General features: G+C 33.6%; 1 pseudogene; it reads right to left on the bottom strand.

The window, feature by feature from the left end:
- The window catches only part of LOC127869997 (CD109 antigen-like), a 51,148-nt pseudogene that overhangs the window by 21,453 nt on the left and 17,493 nt on the right, over positions 1-12,202 (bottom strand).

The following is a 12,202-nucleotide window of genomic DNA, read 5'->3' on the forward strand; positions in this document are numbered from 1 at the left end:
TCATATTTCATCGCGTCTGTTACAGTAATTGTCTTTCCGAACATCGCAGTAATTTGCACATTGTCGGTACACAATTTCGTCTTTTTTTCATATGACAATTGTATGATGCATGTGGGATAAATTAGCATCACATTGTTGTTAAGTATTTCCTATATTCCTTACAGTTTTAAAATGAATCAAGACGCTTGGCGTTCTGAAGAAAATAGCCAGATTTGCGATGCAGTGTGTCCTTTTTCATTGTTGATGATCGGCAACATACTTAACTCTCTGAGTTGGTTTATAGCAATCGGCTGACTGTATCAACCTTCAAAAGGTTTATAGCAATCGGCTGACTGTATCAGCCTTCCAAAGGTTGGTTTATAGCAATCGGCTTACTGTATCAACCTTCCAAAGGTTTATAGCAATCGGCTGACTGTATCAACCTTCCAAAGGTTTATAGCAATCGGCTGACTGTATCAACCTTCCAAAGGTTGGTTTATAGCAATCGGCTGACTGTATCAACCTTCCAAAGGTTTATAGCAATCGGCTGACTGTATCAACCTTCCAAAGGTTTATAGCAATCGGCTGACTGTATCAACCTTCCAAAGGTTTATAGCAATCGGCTGACTGTATCAACCTTCCAAAGGTTTATAGCAATCGGCTGACTGTATCAACCTTCCAAAGGTTTTCTGATAACTAACGCTTATGTCAAAGTTGACTTTTAACTGAGTGGCTCACGAACAAACGAATAAATTGTGCCAGAAATACAAAATGGACCAGTGCGTTCTTACTCATAATATAACACAAATCAATATTCTTTTCATGGCATTATTTTATGCACATCAACGATGATTCTCATGTTGAAAAATATCCTTATGGTCACGGGTCATGGGTCACTTTAGAAAAAACTTATTTATTAATCAATCAATCAGTAATCGCCATAGTAAGTGTACTTACTTTTCTGCCGAAGCTATCGCCAATGCGGCCGCTAAAATAAACGCCTTCAGCACTGGGTTGTTATCTAAAATAATAGTAGTACTATAAATAACAATAATTACGGAAATAAACACCCGAAAGTAATAAAACAAATATCGTATTGTTAATTCGCTACAATATTGTTTAATGTAGTGCACATCTATTACAAAGTAAACGGTTTTTAAGTACGTTTCTCAAACAAAATGAAATTACTGTTCGCGTCGCGTAATTCAAAGTCTGTTTTAAATTTTAATGAAACCTCATATTGTGTACACCTGTTGCATGCACGATGTTCCAATTTGTGTCAGCGGAAGTGAACACAGGTGGTTTTATACACAGGTCTTTCAAAGTGTTATCGCATTTGTACCTGTTTACCGTGTTTCTGTTTAAAATAAAACGAGAGCTTAACCTTGAAAACATGCCTGGTTAGATATGCTTTTATGCAAAACATTTTTCTCAACTAAAATCATAAAAAATATATTTTACAATTAGTTATTTTTCTTCAAATAGAGATACGAATAGACGTAATGCATCTTCAGTATGTTGAAAACGGTATTCTTCACAATAAAATTATACTCATTGTAAATCATTCAATTTAAAGCAAAAAAGGAATTGTACGAAAGTATGTTAACCCCACGAAGCAGTGTTTAACAGAACAAAGATTTGTAGTCAGTTTGTACTGAACCGTTTATCATCCCTTTTACAAAGTATCAGTTAAAACACCCTCATTCTACGTCAGCTACACACAAGACAATTAAATCAAAGGCAAAATTTTCGTAAATATTGATTTATGGTCCGAAAGTCTTTTTTACTACTTAAAATGTCGACAAAATCAGGTTTTAATATGCGCGAGTTATTGTACGCACACAAAATAATGGCTCTGTTAATATTGAAAAGCCAGGTGCACATTTGTTTTTAAAAAGGTTTAAGCAAATATTGGTTATCACAATGTTGTTGTGTTTCCTATTTAGATAAACTCTGAACTTAAGTGCGGTTGATCATGTTTAAAATCAGGAACACAGCCAATGTATTTTAAATGTTACTTTCTTGGAACCATGACTTCACCGACATTATCGATATTATACATCGGTAAAGAAGTAGAGATGTGTACACTTCACTTGTCTGTCCGTTCGTTCGTCCGCATGTATGTCTGCCTGCACGCTGGCGGCTCCGTCTATTTTTCTATCCGTATGCACGTCTTATTTTTACCATTAATAATCATACGTATAACAATGTTGTTATTTTGATAATTCTATGTGTCATGGTATGTGTGTGTTTAGGTGGCGTGCGTGCGTGTGTGGATCCTTTAACTTCATTTGAAATACATTATCCGAAACGAAAATCTCGATTGCTTGGTTTCCTATTGCTCAAAATGTTCTGGTACGGTGATAACATCGTTGAAACAAACAACTTAAAACATTCCTTAAAACGCTTTTTGTGACTTCCGAGATGGGCTATTAAAATATTCATGATTATTATTATGGCCTTTTCCTGAGATGCATACATGATTTTTGATTGATTATTGGCTAAATGTGAGGTGTGGCATGCTTTCAACCCGGTTGATTCACGTTTTGTGATTTAGAAAGAATGTTACACATTTGTTCTTTGACGTCCCCATACAATACTAAGTTGGCTTAAAAGGTATATTATTTAAACGAACATAAAAATCATGATGTTTATTTCAATTCTTATGCTATTTATGTATAAACAATTGTGGTCATATAGAAGGTCGTTTCATCTTGTTTTGTGAAGTCCTGCTGGCTATTATAATTTACTGAAACGCACAGCTCTGAACACGCAAATTGAATGATAAGGCAAATTAATAAAACATGCCGGTTTCGGGTCTCTCGATGAATCCTGGACTTACTTTCCAATAAAATAGCAAGGATTTGTGATGTATGTTGTGTCAAATTTTGTAATAGCTGATCTCAAAATTGGACAACCATGTGATGTCCGTGTAGGGGTAAAAATATTGACTCGCTTGATTCCAAATCACAACGTTAGCCTTTTGGCGCGTCATGAGTCCAGCTTTATGGTATAATGAATATCCCGATAATGCATACTTGTTTTTAATGTTGTTTGAAGTAAAGCTCCGTGGCACAAAGAGGAATTCGATTTTGTCTTTATTTTGCTTTTTTAGTCCGACTCGGTTGAAGAATTCTTTCTGACATATTCTACATTTAAACTCATGTGGTCTATAAATGGGAATGGTATCTCCGTCATCCTCTATTTAAGAACTCCGAATTACATATACTGCAAATAAAGATGCATTTCTTATCGCCCTCTGCGACCTGCATTAACAAATGTTCATATCAGAAAAAGGTGGACACGTCATAAAATACTTAGAAAACATATAACTGTAAAGGACTGATAAGCATTCTATCTTGTATATCGGCCACCCACAACCCATCCTCCTGAAAATATTTGAATTAATTCAGTTGGTCGGCAGGTTTTTTGTACAGAATTAATATATTCAACAGTATGTAACGTAATTGAGAAAATAATGATATTGCGTCCCACATCATGCTATACAACTATAATATTGATGTACACACATATTTTGTTATTAAAGATGGGTGCCGTTGGTATTTATTGTCAACCCCTTTAACCCCTTTAATTTGTCATTTAAAAGTCAATTACCAAAATGTGCTTAACAGTCAGTTTTAGAAAGGGACATAGTTATGCAAAAAATATGGTGTTTTAGGGCCGGAATCTTTTTTTCTCCTATCCGGGTTAAAATTTGATGCGTCAATACGAGATTTATTTTTTGTGAAAATATTTCTTGTGTACATATCTACATTTATATTAATAACAAAATATGTGTTTGTCAGAAACACTATGTCCCCTTCTGCGCCGCTTTGAAGCTATATATTTGACCTTTGACCTTGAAGGATGGCCTTGACCTTGACCTTTCACCACTCAAAATGTGCAGCTCTATGAGATACACATGCCAAATATGAAGTTGCTATCTTCAATATTGCAAAAGTTATGGCAAAATGTAAAAGTTGGAGCAAACAAACACACAAACCAACCAACCAACACACAGGGCAAAAAACAATATGTCTCCCACTAAAGTGGTGTGGGACATAATAATCTCGCACACGCTGTCGTTGTTGATTTTTATGCACCAAAGTATGAAGGAGCATTTACCAAAAATGTAAAACAACACCCAAAAGTAAATTGTAGTTCTAATATATCTCTGCATACTAATGTATACGTGTTGTATTTTTACGATGTCTACAATTTAATTCACCTCGAGTTTTGCCTAAGCGGTAGTTCTTATTCGCTTAGCATGCTTATGTTTATCTTCTATCTTTAGATACATAAAGTGAAAACGTCAGATAAACATTCCATTTTTGGCTAGCGAAACCGGTCAAGACCGGTCAAAGGAATTATGGTGATGATCATACAAAGTAATATCAGAAGGATACTTTAACTTTGTTTAAGCTAATTTTATCGATAAATAGCTCTCAATGATTGCATCAAATAAACGTTTCGAGTGATATATGCGGAGTGTTATATCCCAGCATGGACATAAAATGCACCGTATGTATGGAACGCCATAGCTGTTGATATGGAACGCCTTAACTGTCTAATAATACCAAAACGTGTGATATTACGTCAATATGACTGTGCATGAATGCCTGTAACCAGTATATATATATGCATTATCACAATATATAAATTCATAATTTGAATATATACAGATAGAGTATTAATATATAAAGATATAATTTTCTTATATATAGATCAAATGTAAAAAAATATACAGATACGAATGTATTATACACAGATAATCTTCCATTATATAAAGGCATTACTTCTTTATATGAAGACAGAAGATCTTTCTATGATCATAATTCGTTAGGTAATAAATATAAAAGATCCTTATATGTACATAAAACATTGAGAGATATGTACAGATAAAATTGTATTATATATATGTATTATATCTCGATACATAGATATTATGTATTGATATGAAGATATATGTATTTTAATATGTCTATGAAGTTTAGACGTTAATATACGAAGCTATACGTTATTTATGTATTGGTCACTCATCATTATATACAGTGCTTTCATCATTATAATACTACTGATGAGTGAAATGTACAAGCCAAATATTTTTGCACGCACCGGAAAATCGCGCGGCATTCTATAACATTACAGACGCCGCCGTTAGGAGTGTTAAACATTCAATTGTTTTACATTCACTGTATCACAATTTTATCAGTGAAAAAATTATATTCTATTAAGATCTACATCTACATGGTACGTTAACCTGTCATCGCTGATAATGATTTAACGGTGCGCAAGAAAAAGATTAAAAGTGTGAAATATAAATATTCTGGATGACATATTGTTTTTGCCCTGTCTGTTGGTTTGTTTGTTTGGTTGTTTGCGTCAAACTTAAACATTGGCCATAACTTTTGCAATATTGAAGATAGCAACTTGATATTTGGCGTGCATGTGTATCTCCTGGAGCTGCACATTTTGAATGGTCAAAAAACAAGATCAAGTTCATTCTTCAAGGTCAAAGGTCAAATATATGGGGTAAACTAGTGTTTCGCGAACACATCTTGTTTTTAAATGTAAAAGTGTTCACTTAAAATCTTTTATGGTCAAAAGACGAGTTTTTGGCCACTGGCCAATTGTTGCGATTTTTGTCTAGGTGATCACTGAGTAGGAGCCGTGTATATGTGTATATATTGTATCATATCGAGGTGAGTGTGTCTGCCAGAAACCCAGTTAATGTTTTGAAGAGCGGTGTAAAACAAGCAAAAATAAATAAGATATTGTTAGGCTGTGGGTGCCTGAATATGATACAAGTTGTTGGAAATAACATGAAAAAAAAGTTATTAAAACTCTTGAATGGTTCATAAACTTTGTTATTACAATAATGAGTATATGTTTACCATTTGAACAAGGGTGTTGCTTTACGAAACATAGTTCTAATACATTAAAAGAAGAACACATAAAGTGCTACAGGATATTTATGCATTATTTGTCATACCTTTTGACCAAAAATTTGCCCAGAAAATATTAGAATAATTTCTGTAAAGCAAGCATTCAAATTCTTTTAAAGCACGTTTTTGGATGTTTTAAGTAAGGTTAGCTAATTCCAGTAAATTTGCAAGGTATGTATTATGATGAAAATTTAAAATTTTATAAATCATTCCTAAAAAGTTATTTCACGTCAAATTCCCCCAACATGATTGTAACAGTTGATATACCCTTAATATTGCCACTGTTGCCACTGGCAGAGTGGTGGGAGTGTATAAACAGTAAACATTGTTCAAATTATTTTAGTATTATGTATATCTTTACGTGAAAAAAGAGGTGCTGTAGATCGTGTGAGAAAATTAAGGTTTGCCACTGGTACAGATGAGGAAACTTCCTTGGACTTTGCTCTTCAGCCTTCCATTCAATTTATGGAAAGTGCTAATTTCCTGCCCACTACAAATACCTGCATAAACATGAATTTATCATTGCCAGATGAAAGTAATCCGCTAACACCGCAAGAGGAACTGTTCAATTTGTTTGATCTAGCATTTTGTAACACATTCTTTGGTTTAGAATAAGAAATGACATTCACATATAATTGTGCATATGTATGTAGTAAAAACTGTTTTGAATGTAGTATGTGAGTTATATTGGTGTAATCAACATTTACTGTGTGAACCCTCAAGAGGCCGACCTTTTTTGGCAATCTTGAAACTTGGTCAGAACATTTGTCCCCTTAACATTATTAGCTCGCCTGTGCACTATAATCCCTATGTTGAGCTTATGTGATAGTAATTTGTTTTTCGTGCATCGTCAATATTTGCCATGTGAACGCGAGAGGCTACATTTTTTGTCGGATCTAAATGAAAATTGGTCAGATAATTAGTCCCAATAATACCTTGACTTAGTTTGAAACTGGGTCATTTGATGTCATACACTAGGTCAAAATAGCAAGAACATGTGAGCACTTGAGGTCAAATTTGCTGCCCAATCTTCATGAAAATTTTGAAACAAAAATGTTTGTTTTAATGATATGTTCATTGTTGGTTTAGCATGAAAGTGGTTCCGGTTTGAAGAATATCATCGCTGCCAGAGGTTGGTGCAGTGCAATGACTTTAAAAAAAACTTGTGAACTCTTAACGTTACTTTTTTGCCTAAACATCATGAAACAAGGTCAAAACTTTGGTTTTATTGATATGTAAGACGAGATCGCACATGGTCCCAATCGGTAAAAAAAATAAAGTGAAAAATTGTTTACACTCTTGAATTCACGTTTCGCAGCAATTCTTCATGAACACTGGCCCGAACATTTGTTTTCTGGATACGTCGGTTGTGTTTGAAAATGTTTCCAGTCCTTTAAGAAGAAAAAATATGCTTTCAAGGGCCGGTGGGTTACTTGTATTGATATAGTTAATATATGTCGATATAAATCAAAAGTGGTTACAATGATTTTTAAATACGGCTCTCAAAGAAGTGGGCTTCATGGCGTTTCATGAGACTTAACATAAATATGTATCATACTGCCGTGTGCACACATAAATTATGTCGGGATTGACGTGGTAACTCCTAAGTTATGTCCCTTTAATGCACTGAAATTCTGAAATTTCGTCCGTCTGGAGCTGTTTCTCGGTAACTATTGAATGGAAGTTCATGAAACTTTAAATAAATGATTGATGTTGAGGTATTTTGTTGGTCGGGAGCCTTTGTGTAGAATTTCATGTAATAAATAGGTATTATCTTACTTTGAGGGTTCTTCAGACAAGTTTCAAACATTAGGATGACTTTGGGTTAGTTCAGAGCTATAACCTATTAATTGATAAAAATGTAAGCCTTTTTTCCATGAATATTTACGAATTTTATTGTATTATAGTGTTAACAATGTGTAACGGATATCAATTCTTTGAATTTGCTTGTTAGCATGTTGTTAATTATGTCTTATTTACATGCAATACATTTTGCTTGTTTACATTGTTAATATGATGTTCATTTTGGTGTTGTCTTCTTTTGCAGCAGCCAAATATATAAACCATTTTACCTAAGAAAAACTATGCTGTGTACCTTAAAAAAAATCATAATATCTCCTCACAGAGATAACTTTTCCTCATATTTGACATTTTGACCATTTCCCCTAATCAAAATCATAAAAATGACCTGTAATTTGGTTTTGTTCCTAATGGTATGTGACCACATGTTTTTGTCATATTTATTTTTGTGGTATCTTTTTCATTGTGTAAAAGTTTTTTATCACCAATTGTTACTTGTGAGCTATTGTGATCTGTCTTTGTTGGTCGTTCTGTATCCTGTGTCCACCATTTTACTTAAACGACATCTCTTCCTTACCAGCTGGTCCAATCTTAATTAATCTTAATTAAACTTTGCAAGAATGTTCCTTGCATGAAGCTCTTTTAAAGGTTTTCAAACAAAAGCATTCCATGCATAACTCTGGCTCTTGTTGCCATGGCAAGCAAACGCTTTGAAAAATCTCATCTGTTTTACCCCAACTATGATAGTTGATAGTTGGGGGGCTATATCGAAATCACTTTGTCTGTATGTCTCAAAACTTTGTCCGGACCATAACTTTGTTCTTAATCGTTATATGTTAAAATGACTTGATAGATTTGTGCACCAACAAGGGACGATGTATCTTGCACAAGAAGTATGTCAATATCTTCAAGTTCAAGGACAAACTTGGAGTTGGAAGGTCAATATGCCCATAAATGAGTTTGTCTGGGCCATAACTATTTCATTTGTTGTGAGATTTTAAAATCATTTGGAAGGTTTATTCACCATCGTTAGACGGTGTGTGATGCGAAAACAATATGTCCATATCACCAAGGTCAATGTCACATTTTTAGTTCTAAGGTCAAATATGGCCATAAACTGACCTTGTCTGGGCCATAACTATGTCATTCCTTGTGAGATTTGTAAACGACTCAGTACATTTGTTCACCATCATTGAACAGTATGTCATGTGAAAGACCTACGCCGATATCTTCAAGGTCAATGTCACACTTGCATAATAATAAGTATTACTCTTAAAAAGAAAATGAATTAATTTTCCTTATTTTTGAAAACAACGTGTTAAATATTTAGTGTCAATGTGACACGTAGGGGAATCGTCAAGTCTGTGACAAAGTTCTTGTTTAAGTTATGCCCCTGTGGTCAAAATTTGCCCCACCTCGTGGTAAAATGTTATTCTTCATATGTACATTGGAAAAACTTTAGCAATCGCCTGCGAAACCACAAGGCAAAGCAGATATTTGGCATGAAATTGAATCTAGTGCATATCTACCAAGATTGTTCAAATTATGCCCCTGGGTGCAAATATATTTACTTATGTGTATATAGTATTAACTTAAAACGTCTCTGAAATCACAAGACCAAGACCACAAGAGCATATATATTTTACAGTAAACATCATTTAGTGGACCTTTACCAGGATTACATTAATTATATCACTGGTGTAAATTTGGCCCACCCCAGAAGCAAATGTGATTTTCTTAAGAATTTATAGTGAATAGTAAAAATTTTAAACAATCTTTTTCTCTGAACTGGCAAAGAATAAAGTACCCGTCTGTTACAGTAGAAAAAAACAAGTCAGGTGAGCGATATAGGGCCATCATTGCTCTCTTGTTTAGTTATTCCTTTTTGGTAGTTCTTGTCCTTTAAAGATTCCTCTGTTATTACATGTTGTTGTTCAGCGCAAGGTCTCGGAACCTTGCACATGTTCCATTTTCTAACCACGGTTAAAGGTGTATGGCCAAAATTAGAGACAACGCGCATTCAGGGAGCGTAACTTTTGTGGTCTGTGACAGCGACTTGTACTTGTAATTGCTTAGCATGAATTCCATTCTTTTGCAACAAGACCATATGGTGCAGGTAAAGTCGTCATTAATGAGCTAAAGGTATAGTTCTAGCTATAACATGTTACCCGTGTCTGTGTGAATGGATTCATGTGATATTTCTTTTGTACAACTTTGTTAAAGTATGCACACGAGATGCGTTCATCGAATTGAGAATCTTAATAAATGTTTAGTCATTTGAGTTTAGTCTGTGTTACTCCATTTAGAAGCAAAATGAAAATGCCCAAGGAAATTATAGACAGCCAACATGAATGTAATTGCACTAAGAATCAGCTGAACTCCGTTATATGATTAAAATGGTGTTGAAAAAAATACCACCGTATTTCCTCATTCATATGCTCCCTCTTGACCTACAGTAGTTCATAAAAGAGCATATGAATGTTACAAACCATAATAATGATCATTTTTGTTATGCTTGTTAGTCATAAAATGGTGCAACTTTGAGGTATACATTTAAAGCTAAAAGTAGAAGGTCACATACATTGTAATGATATGCTTGGTAAATGTCAGTTCGGACGGACGAACAGGCATGTATCTGGGGCGGAACATGTCAATCATAGGTTGTGTGGCCTGTAACAAAAACGAGTGCTTAATTATTAAAGTCAGATGCACAATTTATTTACTACAAGAATTTTCGCTGAACGCCGGTGACGGTAAAACATAGTTTCTCTGAACACTGGTGCCTTTTTCGCCCACCTTATCTCTTCAATGCGTGATATTTCTCTTATTATAAGCAATTCTAAAATTTGGTGTGGTTGATGATGAAACGGTGAGAAAAAAATGCCGATTCAGAATTTTGCCAAGTAAGGTATTTGTGGCGACAGAACTGTTCAAACTTGAGAAAATACCCCCTTAATACATAATGTCCAGTTTTTATTTTCGTAGAAAACAGGTACCCGACGTCGTAGACAAACGAACTACGCTTTGACCTAGTCAGCCCCCAGTGAGCCGTCGCATCCGGATTTCTTCAACACTAATTTGAAGAGATGATAATACTGGCCTGATGTCCAGGGACTCCATATCCTCATCAGACGAAGATTCTGTACGAGTGTTTGGAAGGATATCATCAACATGTGCTGATGGGTTGTCCAGAAACCCTAAGTGCAATACTAGTGTCCTTCACTGAATATCCGGCTTCAAACAATGTTTCAATCATGGTACTTGAAATTTCAAAACATATATTCCGACACCGTGTACTACCAGTATTATGTGACCACGTATTAATCCGGTAACAAACACTTTCAACACGCAATTTCATGATAGTTGTTTTGTCATTTACACCCAAGCAATTAAAGTCGTACAGTGACATAAGTGATATAATGTCCGGTGTTATCTTCTCCTGTCTGAAGCGCCGTATCACTCCTTCCTCCACTAAAGTCGCTCAAGTATCAACTCCATGTCTATTGTTGTGAAATGATGCAAAACAAATTTTATCCCGTGTGTAATAAAAGCTTCGTATATTTAATATTATCTTTATTCATTAAAATTATATATATTGCTTACGAAATTTTGTATTAATTAATTTCGATGGTTATCAGCATCTTAACATAGTATGGATTTATGTTATAACGTAATTATCTTAATAAAACAACTATTTAGGATCATACAAAACATTAAAATCTGTATGTACTATAAATATATCTTTACGTGTTGAGATTACATATTTACATAAATTAATTTAAGATTGTTAACGTCTTTTTCAATTTTAATCTGCATATAAACACGATATGTGTTTATATAATTACAATTTATGTTTATGTAAAGGTATTTTGCCTTTATATAAACAAGGTATGCCTATATATAATGAAAAAATATTTGTAATCATTATTACATAACAATTTATGTTCATATAAAGATCCTTTGCCTTCATATAAAGAAGTAATTCCTTTATACAATGGAAGATTATATGTGTATAATGCATTCGTATCTGTATATTGTTACATTTTATCTATCTATCTATACTGTCTAACTCACCTTGCGGGTATTATTGACATTATATCTATATATAAGAAAATTATATCTTTTTATATTAATGCTTTATCTGTATATATTTAAATTATGTATAAATATATAGTGAGTATGCATATATATATATATATATATATATATATATATATATATATATATATATATATATATATATATATATAATTAATGAAATGTACATGTATATAACCTGTTAATACATTTTATTTATTATGTTAATGAATTAATAAAAGCAACAACACACAATTCAATTTAATTTCGAAAGGCTGTACAGTGTATAAATGGTAAAAGATTGTATCTATTCATTTAAAATATAACGTTATGTATAGTAAGGTTTATCAAGAAAACGATTATAAATAAATTGTCTGTACATTATTAACAAAGAAGCATTT

Source organism: Dreissena polymorpha, chromosome 2, assembly GCF_020536995.1.
Source record: "Dreissena polymorpha isolate Duluth1 chromosome 2, UMN_Dpol_1.0, whole genome shotgun sequence".
NCBI classification, from domain to species: domain Eukaryota; kingdom Metazoa; phylum Mollusca; class Bivalvia; order Myida; family Dreissenidae; genus Dreissena; species Dreissena polymorpha.